The sequence below is a fragment of the Nicotiana tabacum genome, chromosome 22 (genome assembly GCF_000715075.1).
Source record: "Nicotiana tabacum cultivar K326 chromosome 22, ASM71507v2, whole genome shotgun sequence".
NCBI classification, from domain to species: Eukaryota; Viridiplantae; Streptophyta; class Magnoliopsida; order Solanales; family Solanaceae; genus Nicotiana; species Nicotiana tabacum.
In genome coordinates this window covers 73,074,474-73,101,913 of record NC_134101.1, presented here as the reverse complement: position 1 = coordinate 73,101,913, position 27,440 = coordinate 73,074,474, and the positions used below count along the sequence as shown (strand labels likewise).

The 27,440-nt window shown below is 38.7% G+C and overlaps 1 long non-coding RNA gene across 3 annotated transcripts; it reads right to left on the bottom strand.

Annotated features, from left to right (window-relative positions):
- Nucleotides 1-23,789: 23,789 nt before the first annotated feature.
- LOC107776866 (uncharacterized) lies at nucleotides 23,790-27,074 on the bottom strand. 3 transcript variants are annotated; one of them, XR_001646063.2, is made up of 4 exons: nucleotides 26,818-27,074; nucleotides 25,735-25,844; nucleotides 24,478-24,660; nucleotides 23,790-24,371 (listed from the first exon to the last, which is right to left on the bottom strand). It is a non-coding gene; the product is annotated as an uncharacterized LOC107776866 (long non-coding RNA). The 3 variants fall into 3 exon arrangements; XR_001646061.2 differs by having other exon boundaries at nucleotides 24,478-24,650; XR_001646064.2 differs by lacking the exon at nucleotides 26,818-27,074 and adding an exon at nucleotides 26,233-26,804 and having other exon boundaries at nucleotides 24,478-24,650.
- Between the last annotated feature and the right edge of the window lie 366 nt (nucleotides 27,075-27,440).

Below are 27,440 nucleotides of genomic sequence, written 5' to 3'. Positions count from 1 at the left end.
TCTACTAGACTTTCTCAAAACTCGTGAGTCCAAAATGAACCTAGAGCTCCGATACCAAACTATCACGACCCAAAACTCACTATAGGCTGTGATGGCGCCCAATCGTTGCCGTTAGGCAAGCCAGCGGTGAATTACCAACTTAATTATGAACTTTATTATTTTCAAAATTGTGAATTCTATTAGATAAAGAAATCAACGCATTAAAATCATGGAAACTTAAAATTTTAACAGAATAGATAATAAAAGTGTGTAAATTCAAAGCAAAATCACAAACAACTTCTAGAACATCCCAAAACCCGGTGTCACAAGTGCATGAACATTTACTAAGGAGTACAATAATAATACAACATATGTCTAGAATGTAAATGAGATATGAAAAAATAAATAGTACGATGGAGACTATGTGGGCTGCAATGCATAGCTTGAAATGCAGCTCACTGAAAGTCTCCTCAACAGCTGCATGCACTTACGCACCAAGATGATTACTAAATGAACCTGTCAGATCCTGCACATTTAGTGCAGAAGTGCAGTATGAGTACGTAACTCAACGCGTACCCAATAAGTATCAAGTCTAACCCCGGAGAACTAGTGACGATGGGTCGACATCGACACTTACTAATGGTCCAATAAATCAATATGGTAAATCATAAACAGATAAGAAACATAACAATAATAGTGCGGTAAATCTATAACTAATACAATCTTCCAAAATTCCTTCTAACGATATCATTTTATCGATCTCGTATTCTATCTCATTAGCTCAGAAATATCAAGTGCCAATATCAAACGGATAAGGAACTACCATATAAAGTTCCGGGCATCAGTGGAAGAATAATCTCGTGAACATTCTGACTGCTAGCAATATAATGCACAATTATGCCGAGGTCGTACGGCCCGATCCCAGAAGGAATATGATACTACCGAGGCGAACTGCCCGATCCTATCATAACATGTACACTACCGAGGGTCGAGCGGCACAAACCGTAGATGTATCTATTATACTGTCGAGGCGAATGACCCGCACCTATAAAAGTGTGGTACATGATCTTGCTGAGGTGTTCGGCCCGCTCCACAAGAAAGGAAAGGAATTTTTGAATTACGAGGCACGTGCTTGCGATACCGTATATGAATACAAGTGAGAATAACCTTTACGATTCTCAAACAACTTGCCAATAACTCAAGGTGATAAGGCTCGACCTAATATATATGTAATTTCTAAATCAAGTTCAATTATAATTTCAATTAATTAAGACATCAGAATGAGTTCAAATAATTCAAATATTACATTATAAAGTCCTAAGTCTACCCGAACATAAACATGCTTTAACGACGTACGGACTCACGTCACCTCGTGCATACGTAGCACCCACAACAAGTAGCATATAGCAATTACATCGCCTAGGGGGTAGTTTTCCTCCTCACAAGGTTAGACATGAGACTTACCTCGCTCCGAAGTCCCATAACAGGCTCCAACACCTCTTTAACTCCTCAATTCAAAGCTAACAATCTAAAGTTAGTCAAACAAGGTGAAAATCAATCAAATATACTCTAATGTGAATAGTTTAACAATTTATAAAAATTTCCCACTCCGCTCGAAAAGTCAACTAAAAGGCAACAGGGGCCCACTTCTCGGAACCCGACGAAAATCACAAAATCCGACAACTCATTTAATTACGAGTCCAACCATATCAAAATTAGTCAAATCTGATCACAACTCGACCTTCAAATCCTCAAGTTAAAGCCTATGAAGTTTCTACAATTTTTCCCAAATTTCCATCTCAAAACACTAATTAAATGATGAAAACAATGATATATTCATGTATATTAACCAAATCTGAGTTAGAATCACTTACCTCGATGAACATTTTGAAAAACCCACAAAACGTCGCCTCAATACGAACTCCCAAAGTCCAAATGTGAAATAATGCTCTAACCCTCATTTATAAAGTACAAAATCCGATCTCCCACAGTGCTGACCGCACATTTTTTGTGTGGTCCGCACTTCTAGGTTCAGCGGCCGCGATCCAAATTGACCACAACTTTTGCTACAAATATCCAAATAATAAATGTTTTAACTTTCTGAAATATAGACTCAAAACTTGTGTTTTTGGATCATCTCCAAGTTCCTTATAAAATAAATGATATAAGCTTCCGAAATCAGACCATCAAACCTGCGGATTTCCCCCTTTGCGGTCCACACATTTTCCACTGCCCCCGCACTCTAAGAGTTTGCAGACACATATGAGGCTTTGCCCCAGAACTCCAAAATGTGCCCTCCGCACTTCACTCGATCCAGAACATCATCAAAGTGCCGAAATGCTCAAACTTGTTCAAAACTCACCCGAAACACACACGGGGTCACCGGGACCCCATCCAAATATACCAACAAGTCCTAAAATATGTTACGAACTTATTCGAAGACTCAAATCACAAATAATAATATCGAAACAACGAATCGCACCTCAAATCAAACTTATTGAACTTATGAACTTCTGAATTTGAAAACTAATGCTGATTCATACCAAAACAACTCCGACTGACTCAAATTCTGCACACAAGTCATAAATGACATAATAGAGCTATTCAAACTTTCAAAATCACAATCCGAACACGATATCATCAAGGTCAACTCCCAGTGAAACCTACGAACATTTTAAACCTTCAAATTTCTAACTTTTACCAATTAGTGCCGATACATTCTAGAAATATCCAAATGATATTCCGGGCATACGCCCGAGTCCAAAATTTCCATTCGGACCTAACGGAACCATCAAAACTCCGATTCAAGGTCGTTTACTCAAAAGTCAAACCTTAGTCAACTTTTCTAACTTAAAGCTTTCGAGTTGAGAAATTTCCATCTGATTCAACTCCGAACTTTCAGAAATTCAATTTCGACTACATGTACAAGTCATAATACATGAAGTGAAGTAACCCAAGGTCTCAAATGGCCGAACGATACACTAGAGCTTAAAATGACCGGTTGGGTCGTTACTCAAATGACTTTTTATTACAGGACTTAGCTTCATTTCCCTCATTTCCTACTTGGTCTTAGGCGATTTTGATAGCATTTTGAGGGGGGATTTCATCAACATCAAGGGATAAGTGATACTTATCAATCCTTTAGCTAAATACGCGAATCATAGGTAGATTTAACATGGAAAATCTGTGAAATTAATTGGATTTTGTGTAGAAACTAACGTTTAGGTAAAAATGGGAGTTGACCACGAGAATGGTTATGGAGTTGAGTAGAAATTGTATATTTGGGCTCGGGAGGCTATGGGTGATATTTATCTTTGAAAATTTCCAAAATCCGGGCACGTGGGCTCGGGAGCGAATTTTAGGAATCTTCCAATTTGGGTTGGGTTATGACTCTAGAAGCTGAATTATGAACTTTTGAATATATATAGATTAATTTATATAATATTTGACTAGTTTCGGATTGTCTGACATCGACTTGAGGATTGTAGAGTGATTTAGGGACCGAAAAGTGAACTTTAGAACGAGAAACGTTTCTTGCCTAACCTTGTAAGAGGAAATTTACCCCATAGGTATTTTAAATTACTAATTGTGGGTGCTACGTATGCACGAAGTGACGAGAGTCCGTGCGTAGCTACAAATCATGCTTATGTTCGGGTAGTTTTAGGACTCTATCATGTAATACTTGTATTAATTGCACGATAGTTGTTAATTTAAGTGCTTAAATTATATTGAAACTTGATAAATGATTCGTAAAGATCGAATTTCATTTTCTTTAAGTTTTGGCGGTTTACTTGACCGTTAGTAAAAATTGTGCCTCCTTGTATAGTAGTCTTGTAGTAACCGTAAATCGGAGTTTGTAGAGTATTCTCTCTTCTTGTGGAGCGGACCGAATGCCTCGGCAGTATAATAGATACATCTATGGTTCGCGCCGGTTGACCCTCGACAATGTACACATTATTATGGATCGGGTCATATGATTTCGGCATAAATCATGCATGATAATAGTCGGAGTTCGATTATACTTGATATTACTTTTATGGCTTGAGAAATTATAGTTTACTTGATGGCCCGTATTTGTTGAAGTTAGTATGTGCTACATAGTGGAGCTCAGCCAGTTGCAACGGCTATATTAGAGCCCAGGCTAGCCGCGAACGGTGAGCCGCAGAAGCTATTGGATAGATGGATCAAAGTACATCTTTCTGCCTTTGGCGGTGAGAAACATGAGGATCCCCAGGACTTTATTGATCGTTGCAGGGACAGACTACACAACATGAGGGTATTGGAGTCCCACGGGGTGGACTTTATCACCTTTCAGGTGAAGGGCAGGGCCCATAGATGGTGGCAGTCCTATCTTCTCAGCAGACCAACATGTTATCCTCTCTTGACTTGGAACCAGTTCACACGTCTCTTTCTGGAGAGATATATCCCACCCTCTCAGAGGGAAACGTTACGGGGTCAGTTCTGGCGGCACCAGCATGGTCAAATGTTTGTGACCGATTATGATGTGAGATTCTCTGTGTGGTATCACCATGCACTTATGATACTCCCCACTGATGCAGAGAGAGTGCATAGTACATACCTCATGTTGGATACAAAATAGAACTCCTTATAGCAACTTCATCAGAAACCACGCAACCCCTAACCTGCTCACAAGAGATAGCCCACCTGTGTAATTCCATATCGACATCCTCCAATGACATTGCCGTAGTTACATCTACTATGAAATTAGTTAATTCTCTTGGGTCCACACTCACCTGCCAGCCGCAAGACTATTAACATCAACTGAAGGTTCAGCAATGCGTTCATAATTCAAAGTTATATTAAACCCCAAAAAGGTAACCTAGCATTCACGTTCCTCTACATCCTAAGAAAACTCTTTCCGTCACATTCCAACTTCCTAGATACAGAAGCCACCATCTCAAACGAAATACACAGACTTAGTCCTTTGTTCACCATCACCCAGCTCACACCAAGCTTCCTCAAAGCATATGGCTATCCTACCACAAAATTCATATGATACGCTAACAATTCCACTCCGGCTTAACCCTCTTCAAAAGCGAACTACTTGATCTTTGCTGCTCATACTCAACCTGCTAACAATTTGACCACTGCAAGTCACATCCTGCTATGTCTTTCCTCATCCTTTGCAACTAAAAATACCGCCTCGAATCATAACCCATCTCTATGGAATACGAACGAATAATGTACCACAAGCTCTGAGCCCCCCTCGAGGACCATCTCCCCCGAATTATCAATAATAGAAACATTGATTTGACCTTACAGCCACCACATAGTGCCATCTCTAATAATCGTGTCATAAGTGCCATTTCACAACACTATGCCCCAAAAGCAAAAAAGTGGAGACCATCATACCGATAAGCCTTATTGCGTTCAAACATGGACGACGATGCCATGACACAAGTAAGAATTCCACCAAGTTGGAAATATCATGTCACGACACAATTTTACCTATAGGTCATGATGGTGCCCAACACTATAGCTAGGCTAGTCAACTAGTAATTTAAACACATATTCAATTCTTTTAATATTAACCGAGTAATTAAACTCTTCTTAATTGTAGGAATTTAAGCAATATGAAAAGATATAGCAAATTAAAATAACCAAGAACATAATTTAAATCCAAACATTCTACTAGAGTGTATGCCAAGACCTGGTGTCACAAGTGTATGAGCATCTAGTAGATTATACAAAATTATAAATATTATCTGAAAGAAAATAGACAGTATTAAATTCTCCAAAAGAGGCATTAGTTGCTGCAGAACGGCTCAGAAAGCAACTCACCACTAAGCCTCCAGATAACGCGAGTGCGCGCCGATAGGTCCAACGATAGCACCTGTCTCAGGTCCTGCACAAAAAGTACAACAAGTGTAGTTTGAGTACGTAAACAACGTGTACCCAGTAAGTAATTTAAATCGACATGATTCACAGAGTTAACAATAATTTTATTTAACCAACAGAAATAATTATATTCATTCAAATGCAACAATTTCCAATCTATTAATTAAATTCATAAACTACAATTAAAATATCAATGTATCGGGTAATTATTATTATTATTAGGCTCGATTTCTGCCGAGGTCGTACGACCCGATCCATAGTGTCGTGTACACTGCCGAGAGACGTGCGACACGATCCATAGATGCATCTACACTGCCGAGGCGTTCGGCTCGCTCCACAAGAAAGGATGACATTTTCTTATGTACCTCCAGAATGAGAGTATATTTATTGTAAGATTAATTCGAGAGGATGAGCAATTTCTTTTAATAATTAATTAATTTAAACAAAAAATTAAGTATATGAGATTTCCATCTTTTACTATATTTTCCTAACAATTCACAATATATTTCAAATAATTTAATTAAATAAAGAATACAATTTATATACGTAATTCATGATTTGAGTCCTAAACTACCCGGAGTTTAGCGTAAATAATAGCTACGTATGGACTCTCGTCACTTCCTGCGTACGTAGCCTCCACAATTAACAACAATAATTAATTTAATCACCTATGGGGTAAATTCCCCCTCACAAGATTAGACAAGAGACTTACCTTGTCTCAAAGTCCGCTTTCCGATCAAAATGTCGCGTAAAAACCTCAATTCGGTGCCGAAAAATCCGAAACTACCCAAAAGTTATATAAAATAATTAATACACATTCAATAATTCGAAATTCGTCTATTAAATAAATTACCCTATTCAAAATGGTAAAATTTCTAAAATTCACCCCGGGCCCACGTGCTTGGATTCCGGAAATTTTCAGAGGAAAACGTTACCCATAATGTCAAGAACTCAAATATATAATTTCTATCTAATTTCATAACCATTAATACACATTCAATAATTCGAAATTCGTCTATTAAATAAATTATCCTATCTAATTTTTTCATTTAAACCCTTAATTTTTAAGATTTACCGGTTATAATCGATCCATTATTTATGTATTTAACTTAAGGTGTGTAGAATTAACTTACCTTCCAATTGATAGATGAAACACCCTCTCAAAAGCTCTGAAATCACCCGAAAATGGAGAAAAATGGGCTAAAAATGTCTAAGCCCCGATTTTTAACCATTCTGCTAAGCAGTGGTTTCGCACCTGCGGAGTGTACCGCACCTGTGAAAAAGCCTCGCACCTGCGCATTTGTAAGGACCCCTAAAATTTTAAAACAAAACCTCGGGGTTTCGTGGTGCCAAGTTGGATTCCTGCGTTATTATAGTAGAAATTCTTCGCGGCGAGATTGCTTGCCGCGGTTCGGACTTTTTGGATTGAACAGTACCCTACGGACTGAGAGGAAAATATTTCGCAAAAGAACGCATTTCTGCGACCCATTATGCGGTCGCATAATCACTCTGCGGACCGCATAATGGCCGCAGAGTGGAGCAGTAAGTTTGGCCAACTTGAGGTCAGTTTTGCGGTCGATTATGCGACCGCATAATTGATATACGGACCACATATCTATCGCATAATCCCTCTTGGGTTTTTGCGGAGGGAGTTCTGCGGTGCATTATGCGACCGCAAAACGAGTATGCGGACCGCATAACCGTTATGCGGCTGCATATGCGACCGCAGACCTGTGTCGGGGCACCCATTTTCTTAAATTAAAACCCGACCCCCATTCCGTTAAAACATTCCTTTTAGTCTATTTTGAGCTCATTTTCTGATACTATAGAGTGAGAGAGGGAGCCTTAGAGTGAGAAAGTAATCCTCATCACTTATTCTTCAATTCTTGCTTGAAACTTTGAAGATTATCAAGGAAAGCAATCTAGGCCTCCATCATTAATAAGATGGTCCATGGGTACGAGGGTTGTTTATCTTGCATGCATGTGTGGTAAAAAGAGTGTGGAAAAGGGAACTAGAACCATGAATATTTTCCTAATTTTGGGTTCAATTTGTATATTGCTAAAATAGATTGAGGTTGCTAAAGGTTCTGGATAATTGTAGAGTCTAAAGAAGCGCAATTGAGGTATGTATGGCTAACTCTCTTCTTCTTAGAATCGAACTCCTGGTGTTCGAATAATTGATGTAAGTTCCAACTTGATTATACTAAAATTGTTTGCCTTAGTGTGTTTTATTGAAAGATTCATGTTCCCTAATTGTTTTAGATGTTTACCATCTCATCATGCTATTCGAGAACGTAACTATGATTTTTCAAGCTCCTTCCCTTATGTGTGAAATGCCTTATGTGATGGTACTTATCGACATGAATGATGGCGTTACTTGAACGAATAAAAAGGAAAAGACTTGAATTGTAAAATGTGCCAAAGTGCTAAGAACTATTTAATAAATGAGATTGTTTGTGCCATGTAATGAAAGATAGAAAAGAGAAGTGAATTGAGTGAATACTTGAAAGAGGTTATGTCTCAAGTGAGATGGCTTAGCCGATCGGGCCGAGATCGGACGCCATGCTGTACATATGGTGGCATTTGTGTTGGAATTATTGATTTACATTGTGGATATGGATATGTCTCACTTGAGATGGCTTAGCCGATCCGGCCGAGACTGGACTCCGTGTAAAAACACGGTGGCATTGTGAGTTGTGGCTTGGCACTAAAGATTATTAATCTAAAAAGATGGAAAGATTGAATTGGAAACTATGTGATCCTTACTTGGTGTTTTCTTTGCATTTCTATGAAGTACTTATTGATTATTATGACTGTCTTCTCTTTGTTTCACTGTTCATTCTACTAAGATTGGTGTTTGCCTTACATACTAGTACTATTTGACAGTACTAACGTCCCTTTTGCCGGGGGCGCTACATCTTTTAATGGATGTAGGTGGTTCTATCGCAGATAGCGCTGATCGCATATAGTGGTGCTCTCTTTCTCTCCTCACAGCAGTTTTGGTGAGCCCCATTTCTCCCAGGGGTCATGTAGTCCTTCTTTTGTATAAGTTTTCACATTTTGAGGTATAGTCGGGGCCTTGTTACCGACATTGTCATGTTGCTCTTTTGTATCCTTAGAGAGGCTCCGTAGACGTTTTTGTGGGTCATGTATGTATGTTGGGGCGGTCGTTGGATCAAGCTGTATTTTGGAAACTCAACTATGGCACAATGTATATAAGGAAAATGAACTAGCAACATTTATATATTTATATAACTGATCTCTCCTCTATTTTACAAATGGCGATGCGATCCCTTTTTGGGTTATGAATGAGTCGGGTAGGAAAGATTTAATAGGCTTGCTCGACCGGGTTCACTCGGTTGAGCGCCGATCGCGCTCCCCGAGGTTGGGGCGTGACAGCGTTCGTAGGTGCACAAATAAAATCTGCATCTACGGTCGATTGCCCCCTTCTCTTTCCGCTTCTGCCGACAAAACTCGCATCTGCGAGGGTCGCACCTGCGGCTGTCCAAGCGCAGGTGCGAACGTACCAGAAGCAGAAAGCTTCGGTTCTTCTTCAAAATTTCAAAATTGGTCCGAGCCTCGTTCGGTTAATACTCGGGGGGCCCAGGGCCCCGCCCGAATATACCTACCAGTTTGAAATCATAAAACGGACACGCTCGAACTCTCGGAACGTGTAAAACAACATCAAATCTAAGAATAATACCCCAAACCAAATTGATTCAACTTAGAAATTTCAAATTCATCAAACTTACTCAGAACGTGCCGAAATATACTTATACTACTCGGAATGACACCAAATTTTGCGTGCAAGTCTTAAATCACTATACAAAACTATTCCCAAACTCGGAATTCCAAACGGACTTCAATTTCTCCAAAACCCACCCCAAACCAAATTTCAAGAACTTTAAGCCTTTAATTAGCTAGTTTTCACTATTAAGCGCCAAAACGCTCCCAGGATATCCTAAACTCGATTCGAACATTCGCCCAAGTCTGAAATCATCATATGAACCTATTGGAACCGTCAAATCCCGATTCCCGGATCGTTTTCTCAAAATGTTGACCGAAGTCAAACTTGTCCTTTTAAAGCCAAACTAAGGAACCAATTGTTTTGATTTTAACCCGATCACTTCCAAATTCTGGACCAACCATCCCGCAAGTCATAAATTATTAAAACCACATTCGGGAAGTTTTATTTAAGGGAACGGGCTTCTAAAAGTCAAAATGACCGGTTGGGTCATTACATTCTCCACCTCTTAAATAAACGTTCGTCCTCGAACGGGTTTAGAATTGTTCCGAATAAGTGTGGATATATGCTCCGCATGTTTTCCTCGACTGGTTGGCCCCTCCACTGGACTTTTACTGCAGAAATTCTCTTGGACCTCAACTGGCGAACATGTTTATCAACAATGGCAATTGGTTGCTCTTCATAACCCAAGCTATTATCTAGCTGAATTGTGTTGAAGTCTAACACATGTGACATGTCGGCATGATACTTCCGGAGAATAGATACATGGAAAACCGGATGAACTCCTGATAGACTGGGAGGTAAGGAAAGCTCGTAAGCAACCTCCCCAACTCGTCTCAACACCTCAAATGGGCCTATAAACTTTGGGCTCAACTTGCCGTTTTTCCCCAAATCTCATGATTCCCTTCATCGGCGAAACCTTCAAGAGAACTTTTCCACCCATCATAAATGATAAATCACGTGCTTTCTGATCTGCGTAACTCTTCTGTCTGGACTGCATTGTACGAAGACGCTCCTGGATCAACTTTACCTTTTCCAAGTCATCTTTTACCAAATCAGTACCATATAACTTAGCCTCACCGGGCTCAAACCATCCGATGGGCGAACGACATCGCCAATCATATAAAGCCTCAAATGGATCTATCTCGATACTGGATTGGTAATTGTTATTATAAGCAAATTCGGCCAAAGGCAAGAAACGATCCCACTGACCTCTAAAGTCAATCACACATGCCCTGAGCATATCCTCCAAAATCTGAATTGTCCGCTCTGACTGCTCGTCGGTCTGCGGATGAAAGGTTGTGCTAAGCTCTACATGAGTCCCCAATTCACTCTGTACTGCTCTCCAGAAATGTGAAGTAAACTGAGGGCCTCTATCTGATATGATGAAAATTGCCACACCATGCAACCGAACTATCTCCTGAATATAAATCTGGGCCAACCTCTCTGAAATATACGTAGTCACAACCGGAATAAAGTGTGCCGACTTGGTCAACTTGTCGACAATGACCCAAACTACATCAAACTTCCACAAGGTCCGCGGCAACCTAACTACAAAGTCCATAGTGATGCATTCCCATTTACACTCCAGTATAGTCATCTGCTGAAGTAGGCCACCTGGCCTCTGGTGCTCATATTTAACTTGCTGGAAATTTAGACACCTAGCTACATACTCAACTATGTCCTTTTTCATTCGTCTCCACCAATAATGCTGCCTCAAGCCGCGATACATCTTCATAGCACCTGGATGAATAGAATACCGAGAACTGTGTGCCTCCTCTAGGATCGTTTTCCTCAGTCCATCCACATTAGGAACACATAGACGATCCTGGAGTCGCAGAACACCATCCGCTCCAATATTACCTTCCTTGGCACCACCCCGTACTACCGTTTCTCGAAGAAACATTAAATGTGGATCATCGTACTGACGAGCCTTGATCTGCTCAAATAATGAAGATTGAGCTACAACACATGCAAGAACTCGACTGCGCTCTGAAATATCCAATCTTACAAGTCGGTTAGCCAAGGATTGAATATCCAAAGCTAATGGCCTCTTCTCTACTGCAATGGAAGCCAAACTACCCATACTCTCTGCCTTTCTACTCAAGGCGTCTGCAATCACATTTGCTTTGCCCGGATGATACAGGATAGTAATATCATAATCTTTTAGTAACTCAAGCAATCTGAGTTGTCTCAAATTTAGGTCCCTCTACTTGAACAAATGTTGCAAACTATGATGATCAGTGTAAACTTCACAAGACACCCCATAAAGATAATTCCTCCAAATCTTAAGAGCATAAACAATCGCAGCTAACTCCAAATCATGTACCGAATAATTCTTCTCGTGGGGATTCAGTTGACGTGAACCATATGCAATAACTCGCCCTTCCTGCATTAAAACACAACCCAAACCAACGCGTGATGCATCACAATACAATGTATACATCCCCGAACCGGAAGGTAACACTAACACTGGTGTTGTAATCAATGCTATCTTAAGCTTCTGAAAGCTCACCTCACAATCATCAGACCATTGGAACGGAGCACCCTTCTGGGTTAATTTGGTCAAAGGTGCTGCAATAGATGAAAAACCTTCCACGAACCGACGATAATAACCTGCTAAACCCAGAAAACTCCTGATCTCAATCGCCGAAGTGGGATGATGCCAATTCTGAATTGCCTCAATCTTTTTGGGATCAACTTTAATGCCCTCGCCCGATACAATATGCCCCAAAATGCTACAGACTCTAGCGAGGATTCATATTTGGAGAACTTAGCATATAGCTTTTGTTCCCGCAATGTCTGAAGCACCACTCTCATATGTTGCTCGTGCTCCTCCTTACTGCGTGAGTAGATCACGATGTCATCAATGAAGACAATTACAAACAAATCAATATATGGCTTGAATACCCTGTTCATCAAATCCATAAATGTTGCCGGGGAGTTAGTCAAACCGAAGGACATCACCAGAAACTCATAATGACCATATCTAGTCTGAAAAGCAGTCTTCGGAACATCCGAATCCCAAATCTTCAATTGATGGTACCCCGACCTTAGAGAACACCTAAGTACCCTGCAACTGGTCAAATAGATAATCAATACACTGCAACAGGTACTTGTTCTTAATAGTGAATTTGTTTAATTAGCAATAATCAATACACATTCGCATCGTTCCATCTTTCTTCTTCACAAATAACACCGGTGCACCCCAAGGCGATACGCTCGTTCTGACGAACCCTTTGTCTAGTAAATCCTCCAGCTATTCTTTCAAATCCTTCAATTATTTTGGAACCATGCGATACGGTGGGATAGATATAGGCTGGGTATCTGGAGCCAAATCAATACATAAATCAATATCACGATCAGGTGGCATGCCTGGAAGATCTGAAGAAAATACATCGGAGAACTCCCGAACTACAGGCACTGAATCAATAGTCGGAGTCTCTGCAGTATTATCCCGAACATAGTCTAGATAAGCTAAACAACCCTTTTCAACCATGTGTTGAGCCTTCATAAAAGAACTAACCTGATTAGATGCACTAACAGACGAACCCTTCCACTCCAAGCTAGGAAATTCTGGAATAGCCAAGGTACAAGTCTTGGCATGGCAATCTAGGATGGAATGATATGGAGATAACCAGTCCATGCCCGGGATAATTACAAAATCGGTCATCTCAAGCAACAGGAGATCTGCTTTAGTTTCATAACCACGGAATGTAATAATATATGACCGGTAGATCCAATTCACAATAACAAAATCGCCCACAGGAGTGGACACATAAACGGGAGTACTCAAGGACTCACAGGAAACACCCAGGAAATGAGCAAATAGAGATGACACATAGGAATATGTAGATCCTAGATCAAATAATACTGAGGCATCATTGCCGCAAATAGAAATAATACCTGTAATTACGGCATCTGAGGCCTCTGCATCTGGTCTAGCCGGAAAAGCATAGAACTGAGCTGGAGCGCTAACTGGCTGGCCTCTGCCTGGCTGACCTCCACCTCTAGGACGGCCGCTACCCACCTGTCCTCCACTTCTTGGTGGTCGAACAACTGGTGGAGCAACTAGTGCGGTAATCGTAGGTTGTTGATCCTGATGCACTGGTCTACCCCAAAGCTTGGGGCAGAATCTTCGTATGTGACTGGGATCCCCACACTCGTAACAACTCTTAGGCACAATGGGCTGCTGACTAAGAATCTGGCCCTGGTGACCTAAATACCCACTGGAAGAACCCTGAATAGCTGGTGGGCGATAAGAACTCTCTGGTATAATACTGAAATAAGGTCGCACTGGAGCACCCTGAGGAGGAGGTGGTATTGGATATGGAGGTCTGTTGGACATCCCTCTCACGAACTGACCTCTTCCCCCAAATGGAGCACATCTGAACTCTCCAGAATATCTAAATCGCTTATCTCTCATAACATGCTCTCGGCTCCGCTGACGCACACCCTCAATCCTCTGGGCTATCTCCACGACTAGCTCATAAGAAGGCCCTGAATGCCAATATGTAAACCCGCAACAAATCTCTGCACTCTCTCTGCCTCAGTAGGGAGTATCGCAAGTACATGGCGAGATAACTCAGAGAACCTCGCCTCATAATCGGTCACTAACATCTGACCCTGCTGGAGCTGCTCAAAAACTAAAATCGCAACTCTTCCATCTGGGAGGGTGGAATATACCTGTCTAGGAAAATACGGGTGAATTTGTCCCAAGTCATGGGAGAAGAATCTGTTGGTCTGCCAAGAAGATAAGACTTCCACCATCTACGGTCTCTACCCTCTAGCTGAAAAGTAGCAAAGTCAACCCCATGAGACTCAAATATCCTCATGTTGTACAGTCTATCCCTGCACCGATCAATGAAGTCCTGGGGATCCTCATGTCGTTCACCCCCAAAGAGAGGAGGATGTAGTATAGTCCATTTGTCCAATAGTTTCTGCGGATCAGCGGCTGCAGCTAGCTTGGGCTCAGGTGTAGCTGTTGCCACTGGCTGGGCTCCACCCACGGGTAGTGCACCCTGGGTCTGATATACAGTAGCTTCCTGCCCATGAGCCTGTGCGGTAGGGGTCTGTGCTCCCCCACCCGCCTGAGATGTGGCTGGGTCTGCCATAAATAAACTGGTCCGGGTCATAGTGTCCATGAACCGCAGCATATGATCCATGACATCCTTGAATCCCAGTGCAGATGTGAAATCCATCGGAGCTGGCTCTGCCACAGCCACCTCACCCCGTTCCTCAATAATGGGATTCTCTACTGGACCCACTGGCGGCATAACTGGAACAGTCCTGGGACGTCCTCGGCCCCTACCATGGGCTGGAGCCCTCCCTCGGCCTCTAGCAACTGGGGGAGTAGCTCTACCCTGGTTTGGAACTTCGTTAGAGCGCGTTCTCACCATCTGTGAGAAAATAAGAGAAATATATTTAGTTCTACATAAATTGCACGATGGAAGAGGAAGAAAGGTAATTTTCTAACACCCTATAGCCTCTCGAAGATAAGTACAAACATCTCTGTACCGATCTACAAGACTCTATTAGGCATGCTCATAACTTGTGAGACCTACATGAACCTACTTCTCTGATACCATGTTTTCACGACCCAATTTCACCTATAGGTCGTGATGGCGCCCAACACTACAGCTAGGCAAGCAAACATTCTACTAGAGTGTGTGTCAAGACCTAGTGTCATACGTATATGAGCATCTAGTAGATTATACAAAATTATAAATATTGTCTAGTCTCAAAGTTTGCTTTCCGGTCAAAATGTCACGTAAAAACCTCAATTCGGTGCCCAAAAATCCAAAACTATCCAAAAGTTATATAAAATAATTAATACATGTTCAATAATTCGAAATTTATCTATTAAATAAATTACCCTATCCAAAATGGTAAAATTTTTAAAATTCACCTCGGGCCCACGTGCCCGGATTCCAGAAATTTTCGGAGAAAAACGTTACTCATAATCTCAAGAACTCAAATATATAATTTCTATCCAATTCCATAACCATTTTTGTGGTTAAAAAATTATCGTTATACAAATCTAGGTTTTTCATTTAAACCCTTGATTTCTAAGATTTACCGGTTATAATCTACCCATAATCTATGTATTTAACTTACCTTCCAATTGTTAGTTGAAATCCCCTCTCAAAAGCTCTGAATTCTCCCGAAAATGGAGAAAAATGGGCTCAAAAATGTCTGAGCCCCGATTTTTAACCATTCTGCTAAGCAGCGGTTTCGCACCTGCGGAAAAGCCTCGCAAGTGCGAGTTTCACTCGACTGCCCCCTATCGCATTTGCGTGCATTGCCTCGCACCTGCACGTTCGCAGGTGCGCAAAGAAAATCCGCATCTGCGGTCGATTGCCCCCATCCCTTTCCGCTTATGCAGACGAAACTCGCATCTGCGATGGTCGCACCTGCGACTGTCTAAGCGCAGGTGCGATCGTACCAGAAGCAGAAAGCTTCAGTTCTTCTTCCAAATTTCAAAATTGGTCCGAGCCTCGTGCGGTTAACACTCGAGGCCATCGGGGCCCCGCCCGAACATACCAACAGGTTTGAAATCATAAAACGGACTCGCTCGAACTCTCGGAACGTGTAAAACAACATCAAATCTAAGAATCATACCCCAAACCAAATTGATTCAACTTAGAAATTTCAAATTCTTCAAACTTACTCCGAATGCGCCGAAATATACTTATACTACTCGGAATGACACCAAATTTTGCGTGCAAGTCTTAAATCACTATACAGAGCTATTCCCAGACTCGAAATTCCAAACGGACCTCGATTATTCCAAAACCTATTCCAAACCAATTTTACAGAACTTTAAACCTTCAAATAGTTAATTTTCACTATTAAGCGCGAAAACGCTCCCAGGTTATCCAAAACCGGATTCGAACATACGCCCAAGTCCGAAATTATCATACGAACCTATTGGAACTGTCAAATCCCAATTCCGGGGTCGGTTTCTCAAAATATTGACCAAAGTCAAACTTGACATTTTAAAGCCAAACTAAGGAACTAATTGTTCCGATTTCAACCCGATCACTTCCAAATTCTGAAATAACCATCTCCGCAAGTCATAAATTATTAAAGCACATTCGAAAAGTTTCATTTAGGGAAAACGGGGTTCTAAAAGTCAAAATGACTGATTGGGTCATTACATATCAAATATTAAATATCGCTACTCCGTCAACCAAAACTTGGGCATTAATAGACCAATTGTTTGTCCAGTACTGGAATGAATACCAAACTTCCCAATCATGAGCCGAATAACCCTCCTCCTGATTCATTTATTGCTACAACACGTAAATAAGAACCCTACCATTTACACCAGCACTGTGCAATAACAACGCATGAACATCATAATGCACTATGCATACCCTCGAAAGCATAGACAAACTCTGGGTTGAAACGACAAAACACCCCTCCACAAGGCAGCGATAATAGTCCGCCCGCATACACAGGGAAAGACATCATGCACCATATCTGTAGCATCTCCATAACTCGTAGGTGCCCAACTTAGATCGAATGATCCACGTCGGGTAAGAATGAGTAGGAAGGAAATGAAAACATAAGTTTCAAGAAATCAAATCGCACGACGAGGAATCAAGAAAGAAAAGTTCTCCTAACAACCATGTAGCCTCTCAAAGATAAGTACAAACGTCTTCATACCAATCCGCAAGACTCTATTAGACTTTCTCATGACTCATAAGGCCTAAGTGAACGTAGTGCTCTTATACCAAGTTGTCATGACCCAATTCCCGCTATAGGTCATGATGGCGCTCAACATCGCCGTTAGAAAAGCCAATAGTGAACTACCAAATTAGTTAATCATTTTATTACTTTTGAAATCATGAAATTTTATTAAATAAAGAAATTAATGCATTGCAAATCATGGACACATACAATATTAGTAAGATATAAAATAAAAGGGTGAAAATATTAAGCAAAACCATAAACATCTATTGAAATTTCCCAAAAATCTAGTGACACATATGCATGAGCATCTACTAGGAAATACAATACTAATACAATATATATTTGGAATGTAAAATAGACAGGATAACATAAATGAATATGATGGAGACTTCGTGTGCTGCGGATCATAATATGGGACGCAACTCACCGTAAAGTCCCCGCAATAGTTGCACCTTTGCACCCAAATAACCACCAGAAACATATACCTGAGCAATAAGTGCAGAAGTGTAGTATGAGTAAGTAAATCAACGCGTACCCAGTAAGTATCGATCCTAACCCTGAAGATGTAGTGACGAGAGGTCACCATCGATATTTACTAGTGATCAAATGAATTAAGTATAGTAAAAAAGCGGACAAACATGAAGTGTGGTAAGTGAACAGTGAAAACAAATATAGATACATAATACAATCCTCAACTAAACAGTAAACACAAAGTCCCCGTATATCAGATAGTACGTCGAATGGAATACATAATGGTCAACACCAGGTAAAAGGTCACACCTCAAGTCAGGAACATTCATGGGTATGCTGACTTCTTATCAAACATTACGCACTATTATGCCGAGGTAAGTGGCCCGATCCCATAAGAATGTTTCATAAAACTATCGAGCCAAACGACCTGATCCCATAAGAGTGTGTTACAACATCCAGCAGAGGTGAATGGCCCAATCCCATAAGAGTGAATTACAATAATCCTGCCGAGTTGAATGACACTATCCCATAAGAGTATGAAACATGATACTGTCGAGGTGAATGTCCCGATACCATAAGAGTGTTGTTGAGGCATTCAGCCTGATTCCATTAGAATATGAAACTTTAACGGGTCTTTAACCCCACTCACGAAATATATGTGTGAGTCATGAATTTCAAGAGAACTTCCGATGAATTCGCACAACGGGGGAGAAATTCGTAAGGGAAGTATAATTTTCACGACTAATCAAGTACCTGGTCGAGTATCTAAAATAGCACGTTCATTACTCTATGCAAGTCTAGTCTTAGGTTATAATGTGAATTAAAGCATTTAAGCATGCAAGAATAACTCAAATAATACAATTAAAGCATGACATGAGTCTAAGTATACATGGACATAATCAGGGATTCTAGTATTCCCACAACATTTAGCACATAAGCAATATAACACCTACGGTGTAAATTCCTCTCACAAGGTTAGCCAAGAGACTTACCTCGCTCCGAATTGCTATAGCCGACTCTAATGCCTCTCTAACACCCCAAATCGATGCCAATCGTTCCGAAAATAGACAAACAACGTGCAAGCCAAAAAAATTATACTCCAATATTAATAATTTTTAACAATTCCCAACTCCGCTCAAAAAGTCAACCTCTGGGCCCACGTGCCTGGATTCCAAAATTATTTGAAAATAAAAATTACCCATAATACCAAAACTCAAATATATAATTTATTCCTAATTCCATATCAAATTTCATGGTCAAAATCCAAATATATCATTTCTCGGTTTTCTTCCAAAAATTTCACAATTTTTATCGAATTTCATGTTAAATTTCATATATAACCCATGTATTTAACTGAAACAAGTAAGAATAACTTACCTTATGATATATGGCAAAAAGGATCTTAAAGAATCACCCCAAATTTCTCCACATGAGCTCCAAGAACTTAAAAAGTGAATAAATGAACTTAAAATCCCGAAATTAAATATTTAATACATCTTCTAGGCCTCCTTCTTTGTGAACGCGGTCATTATCCATGCAATCGCGCTTAAAAAAATTTCCAGCATCCTTTCCTTCATCATGATCGTGGCCAAAACCCCGAGATCGCGATGTACAAATTATTTTTCCTCTTCACAGATACCCTTCGGTATAATTGCCATAATATTTTGTAAAAACTTCCAAATGACAAATGGTTTAATTGTTTGAAAATTAGATTCAAAGAGATACAACTTTTATTTTTAGATCATCCCCAAATTCCTTATATATGGCAAGATATAAGCTCCCGAAATGAGACTACAGACAACGAAAATTTCTTCTTCGCGATCGCGACCCTACGTTATGCGATCGCAATTCACAAGGACAGAAATGTACTCTGCTCTTTGCGATCGCGACCCAGACCTCCGCGATCGTAATTCACACCCCTGGCATCATGCAGTTCAAAAGGGCCTAAATGTGGTCCGAAATTATCCCAAAACTCACTCGAGGTCCGGGGAACCTAGTCCATTAATTCGAACAAGTTTATATACCCTATGTAAACTTGTTCAAAGGCTCGAAACACAAATTAAAATATCTAAACCAAGAATTAAAGATCAAACTCAATTTCTTAAACTATCTTAACTTTCAAACCTTCATCTTTCGCCGAACGCGTCCGAATCACACTTAAACATTTCGTAATGACATCAAATTTTGTGTACAAGTCACAAATCACAACAAAAACTTATTCCAAGGCCCGGAATACCAAACGGACATCAATAACACCAAATTCCATTTCAACTTAAAATTAAAAAATTCTAAAACCTTCAAAATACCAATTTTCCACAATATGCGCCGAAATGCTCCTGGGCCATCCGATACTTAACCTGAACATACGCCCAAGTCCAAAATTATCGTACAAACCTATTGAAACCTTCAAATCCTGATTCCGAGGTTGTTTACTTAAAAGTCAAACCTTGGTCAACTCTTTTAACTTAAAGCTTCCGAATTGCGAATTTTCCTTCCAAATCAACTCTGAACTTCTCGAAATTCAAGTCTGACTACACACACAAGTCATAATACATGAAGTGAAGCTACTCAAGGTCTCAAACTGACGAACGATATACTAGAGATCAAACAACCAATCGGGTCATTACAATTATAATTGGCTGACTTGCAGACTGAGCATGTCATAGTTATGCCTCTATTTGTTAATTTTCAGCCTTTTTTTACTTCTCCAACCTCTTTTTCGTGTTGCTTTTAGGCCTTCCAGGTATGTTTACCACTTCAGGTAGCTCAACCTTTGAATTATCAATTTTTGGTCACATTGTCATGGATGGCATGTGTTGAATGAAATATAAATATGCCTGCAAATAAGTCTCTTTACTGTACCATCTTGAAATTCCCACTACTGCATCCTGCCCATGTAGTGCACTGTTGCTATGTCATGCATACATCGGATCCCTTTTAAGTCCCATGCTCTCTAACTACACTTTGCAACTTTCTAAGTGTACACTATAATCTTTGTTTATCTCTTCAAACACTTTTAAACTTTCATCCCCCTTCAACTCTATTGCAACATGTATTTATTTCTATATATAGTATTGAACACCATAATTTCCATTGAAGATATCTCATCAATCCATATTTCAGCAAATGCCTTGGACTTACTTGCTCTAATCATGATTTTAACTCTAATTGCTTCTAGAATTGTAAAAACCTTATTCCCAAGGCTCAAGATCTAGGCATTAAAGCATTATGCCATTTTGTTGTTTACACTATCACATTTGGTGAAGGTTTTGAGTATGCTTTGCACCATCATTTTTTGTTGTATCTGCTTAAGTCTTCAGCAATCCCATTCCCTAATTGAGCATGTCCATCTAACTTTCTCTTAAGATCTGCCTCATAAGTGGACCTAACACAGCCCCAAAATCTTCTTCTTCATTCTATCCCTTTCTATTTCTGTGCCCAATTTACTAGAATATGCCTAGCACATATCCTATGTTCACATTCAGGTAATATTTTCTCAACACCACGTAGAAATCTATGTCAGTAAAGGACAAACAAGATAAAATTAGAAACACAATCATAGTAATAAAATGCCGATTGAAATAAAATACAAAACTATAAGAGAAAAAGAATTATCTTTTATATGTCATTACTAGTGACCCGAGAACTATCTCCCAGCTGAATGTCTTGCAAAATTCTAAGGAACCATCTTCAGGTCTCTATTTTTTAGTAGTAACTACTGCCTATGCCACTGAAGATATTTGGTTGTTTTCATCTTTGGCAACAACTACTAGGAGTTGACCCTTGCAAATCCCTTTAAATAAAATACCCACTAGTCCTATACACTTCCTACAACCCTGGTGGAATCACTTGTTCATAGCATCAACGCAAATGTCGAAAGAGTTGAAATGTTTATTCCCATCTTCTAAATCTATCAACTTAACAATACATATGCTACCAGGATTAGTTTGGAATAGTATATATTTGTAGTCAAGAATCCTATTAAACTCTACAATATAATCTCCCATAGCTTCCTATAATAATACCTTCCTTGTCTTTAAACACACAACCTTATCCACATAAATACCAAGTTCTTTCCTTACCCAATCCTAAATTTCCTACCCTTTGATTGTAGGTTGTAGGATGATCCTATCTTTAAGATACGCTTACTAAAAGTTTAAGTTACAAAGGAAGTCGATTTTGGTCCTGTAACATTTTTCTTCTTGGATTGTAGGTGTTCACCGTGAAGCTTTCACTCTTTCCTTTTTTGCGAGCAAATATCATCCATGGACAACCAACTTTACATTTAACCCTTACTATACGCTTATTGACATATTTGTCTAATTCAACCCCATTCTTCAAAGCATACTTTGTTAATACAATCCTAAATTCAGTCACACTTTCAAATACCAAATCGAACTAACATATCACAAGCTTGCACGATGGATCATAAATCACCCTATTACTCTTTCTTCTACCTCAACTGTACTCCTTCACATTCTTCATCCAGGTTCAAGCTCATCATCAAAATTAAAAGAACCATAATAAGAACTATTATAGTATGCCTAATCTCCTAATAATTTACCATTCAGACTTATCATTTCATTATCTATATCTTCATATCCTTCATCCAACCCAGCTTCACCTAGATAACCATAATCATTTCCTTTCTTACTTTTTCTGCCCCTCCTATTTTGTTGCTTGAATTTTTTCACATGCTTTACAATCCTTAACTCTTTATGCACATCACTTTCATTGTCAATAGACTGGTCATATTCAGCACCATTATGGCCTACAACATCTTGTTTGAAGTCTTTTCAGTTATTGTAGTTTGTTCTACAATGGATGAAGCATGGACATTTTCTGCAACTTCTTTTTCATCAGTACCTATCAAGTCTATTGAAGATACCCATCTTTATTTACATCAATAGATTTTTCTAGATCTCGTTCACCCACCCCAACACTTAAAATAACATTAGAGGAAGCAAGAACGGAATCAAATTCGATGCTTCCTTTTCTAATGTTGATATGTGCATTAAAGGGCTCTCCCATTATACTTAAATTAACATATATGCTTGTTATTTGACTACCAGAAATAACAGTAGGGCCTTACTCCTCCATAATTGAGTCTTCGCCCACATAAATATCTATTGTCTTCCCATCGGACAAGTATACTGAAAGGTCATATACGTCCCTATCTTTTATAAATTCAACCAAATTACCCTTCTTAGATGAAATCAAAAGGGTTTTCCTAAGTTAGTAATTCCAAAACTCCTAGCATAATATGCTAGTTCATAAATTGACAAATGATCCTCTACATTAAACATATATTATGCTCTATCCCCAATATAGACAACCCCACCTCATTCACCATCATCTCTCAAACTTTTTACCTTAGGTCAAAATATTTCGAGACCATAGATTATCCTAAAGCCGCAAATAATAATATAAGAGAATTTTACATGTAACAATAAAATACACAAGTCAATAATTTAAAATAAAGATAAAGTATTTAACAGATAGGTCCCAACTCTTAATTATTTAAAACTAGTTAATTTGTTCCCGCTTCGCGCGGTCAAACATGATCTTTTTTTAAATTTAATTGATATAGATAAGAAATAAAAAAAATTATAATATAAAAATAAATATATAATGTAAGATATCACATATTTAGTAGATTTTAAATGATAGAGTTCTAATCCAATATAACATGCCTAAACTAATCAACTATTTTTTCCTTTCCTATTTATAGAGTTACACATCCTACAAACTCTACTCTTCCCAATCCAATCATCCTTTTTTAGGCGGTAATAAAGTTACATGAACCAATACACGGATGTTGATTATTATAACTGCAACATAAAGTGTTGCATTTGTTTTTATAAACTACCAAGTAATGGTTGGGGTTCAGGTTGGAATCACAGTAAAAAAGGAGTCACATACCAAAGTAGAGTAAAGATCATTTAATCCAGTTAACCAACATCTATCTTCTATTTTCTTTTAATGAAGTAATTTATTGATTGGCATCCGGAGGATCCATAGCAGAGCAAGAGCGACATGAGCTTAACAGCACTTTTACTAAAAATAAAGCCGAAAGCAGACATCTTATATGAGTTACAGGTTGAATTGGAAGATGACCCAATACTATTTTCGCATTTAACAGTGGTATTCAGCTGGTGCTTCTCTCTGTCAGCAAAATCACAAAGCTCCAATCATGTGGCAGAGGAAGAGAATATAGGAAACTGAGCATTGATCATGAGCTTCATAAGATAATTGCACTGTTCAGTGACTCTTCAAAAAGATGTTCTGATGGCATCAAATCTCTAGGTGCATTTGTATGATTGCATCTCCCAATTCCCAACATACGACAGAAGGCAAGCATTGAAAAATGAAAGATTGCAGCTTAATTTTTGCGTTACTGCCACAAATGCATGAACATGTTTGTAGTAGTATGAGGCATTAAAAGTGAAACCTGCACTTTTGCAAAAATAAGTATAGACTTTAGTTGCAAGTTCACCAATGCAAAATAAACGATTGAAGGTCTCTTCAGAGTATTCATTACAACAGAAGCATCTAGATGGACCATGCACATCAATTTTTCTGTGAATATCTTCGATGGAAAGCTTGTGCTCAAGTAACCCTGTACATGAAAAAAGATGCTTTAAAGGAAATTCTATTGTGCCATATTTTAACACAAGTGAGTGCAGAATTCTGAGTTTGCATGAGAATATTCCAAGCTGATTTACATGTAAAAAAGCAGTTCGGTGAGCAGTCCAAATTGGGAAACATCACTGGAATCATTAAATAAGTCATTATCCTCTCATATTTCTCGTCTAAGTCTTTATCCCGCATCTGTGACTTTGTCTCAGTCCCGTCGTCGCTTTGGTGCAGCTATCGTCCTCTGTCCAAAACCTAAAAACTGTTGTGACCTATCAAACACTCATACTATTGTTTAAGTGTGTCTAGTGAACACAAGAAGAAGTAGAATTACGAGTTTGCATGAGAATGTTCCAAGTTGTTTTAAATGTAAAAATAACCAGTTTTGGCGAGCAATCCAAATAGGGTTATATTTTTTATATGTTCCAAGTTGTTTTATGTTTTAAATGTATTTCATTTAGTAGCTCAAGACTTATACTACCGGTTCTTGGGGTTGATGTAGTGTTTTCGCACTTTGATGTTGATTTTCAGATATATTTTTGCACTTATCTATATTATGACAGTTGAACATCCCTTATATTGTTCGTTATGATTATTTATGTGTGTTTCTTCTAGAAGTGTTGACCTGGGTAACCAGCTTTGATATAGGTCCAAGGCCAGACCATTTGTCCCACAAAAGGAAAGATTATTCAAGATTACCTTGTTCTAGTTTCCACAGAATCAATGGTTCACACTTCACAGTAATGCTTAGTCCACAATAATTTTCTCCAAATGTGTGACTGCCCATACATCCATTTCTTAGCAACAGGGTAAATATGTTGCAATATTTAACCTGATGTTCACGTATTAGTTCCCGCAGGTGAAAAAAGTGTTAATTTTACCTTTCCTGGTACAACTTTTTTTCTCTGATTCTCTATCTCTTTCCTCTTCGTTTTTCCTTCTTTTTCTATTTCAATAAACATGCTGCCCTTAGAATAAGAGTTCAACTTATATTGATAACCGATGCTTTTGATGGAGTATAAATAGAATAGGCATATAGATTATCTCGTTCCATCAATAATACCGAAAGAGTAATTACAATGCAACAATTAAAATCCTACTTAAAGTAGTGAAAAAGCAAAAGAATGTAGTACTTTGCTACTTTAGGAAGTACAAAGCAGAAGAAAAGTAATTATGGGGCAGTCATTAAATAACAGAAAAGACTGATATCTTCTTAAGAATAGACGCTACGAAAAGTACCAAGTCAAATTCTTTCACTACGAGCCTGCATAAAACTTTTGGAGTGAACAACATAGCAATTGGTTTAGATAGCTTGACAACCAAGGGGTGTGAAGTTCAATACATACCTCATGCCATTTGATCAGATGTGCAACTTTAACTCAGTGAGCAGTAGTTCTCGGAGTTTCAGGAAGAGTGCATAATAGAAACTTCACTTCTGCCTTTAGTTTCCTTACATCTAATCAATCAAATACAAGCCTTCAACCAGTAGATATACTATGGCATATGGTTGGTTATAAAAAGGTATAGTTGAAGAAAATGAATAGTTCTGGGAAAACGAAATATCATGAAAATTGATGTCTTTTCATCTTTCATTTTCATAAATGTCTTTCGACTTTATTTGAGTAATGTTATTAAACAGTTTTAATTTTTTTTTTTTGTTAAATAAGACAAAGTGAAAAGTAAGTAGAAAAAATGAAGGAAAATACAAAGAAGGAAAAAGAGACCCCCCAGTCGAAAATAAGAACAAAAGAGAGAAAATTTAAAATGAACTTGATGACGAAAATCCTTCAGAAAAGTACCATGTACAATTCAGAAAGCACAGAGAAAATAAATTAGGGTTTTACCATAAGTTATTTTCTGTAAGTAGAGATTTGAAACCAATTCTTTAATGGTAACTTCATCTCCTCCGCTTTGCATCCTTTTCTTTTTCTTTATCACATTACTTAATAATCACATTGCCCGGTATGAGAGGGAGAGATACAGTGGAACATATAATTATCGGACAAGGTAGTAGAGAGTGACTTTTCAGCGAGGGGAAGCGACTTTTGAAGAGACCTTTTTTTAAGTAATAGATAAATTTAATTTTCTGAAAAGCCTAAAAATGAGGAAATAGATAAATGATGATTCGTAGTCAAAGAGATATGACACATCACCTCTTCTAGTCCCTCCTTTATATCAATATATAGATTACAAGCCGACAAATTCAAACAAAGATAAAGTATTTAACAGACAAGTCCTATTTTTTTTAAGTTGTTACGCAAATACCATAGTAGTCATGAATTTTATTCTAAGTACTTTCAATTTTAAAATCCCTAAGTCATTGTTACTACAATCGAAACTCTAATCAAAATATTAGTCGGTAAAATAAAATCAAAATCAGTAAAAATACACCAAAGAGTTACTACTTTTTCGGTAAAGAAATTACTTACCCTAATTAGAATTTCAATGAAGAATGTTCCTTGTGATATGAAAGCTTTAGATGTTTGATGGCGAAAACAGACCCCAATAGACACCGATCAGAATGAAAATGTGAATAAGCAATGATTAATTAGGGATGCTTTACAAATGAACAAACCCACTGGGAAGATTTATCGAAGAACCCAGTTGGCGAGTACTCTCAAAACTCCCTCTACATGATAGTGAGAAGTAAAAGAACCATTTAAGAGAAAAAAGCTGAAAGATAGAAATGAAAATATCAGTCTAGGTTTTGATATTAACCGGCTAATTTTTGTGGGGGGGGGGGGGGGGGTCAATATGAGTTTTCCACCGTGTGTAGCACGTGCATACATGATTGTAGGCTTAACTCAATAAAGTGGTTAATTAAAGGAAAATAATTCATGTTTAGGCAGGCATTTAAGAGCCAGTACAGTTAAAGGGGGAACTAAATAAAAGCTGTCAAATTCAAAGGGGTCCCTAATATTTTTTGCCTATCTTAAAACTCTTACTCTCTAATATGTTTCTCCATATCTCAAGCTTTCAGTCGACACTCTCGCTATTTTCGTCAATTAGCACAATATTATTATAGCGAATAGCATAAACCATGGGATCTCAT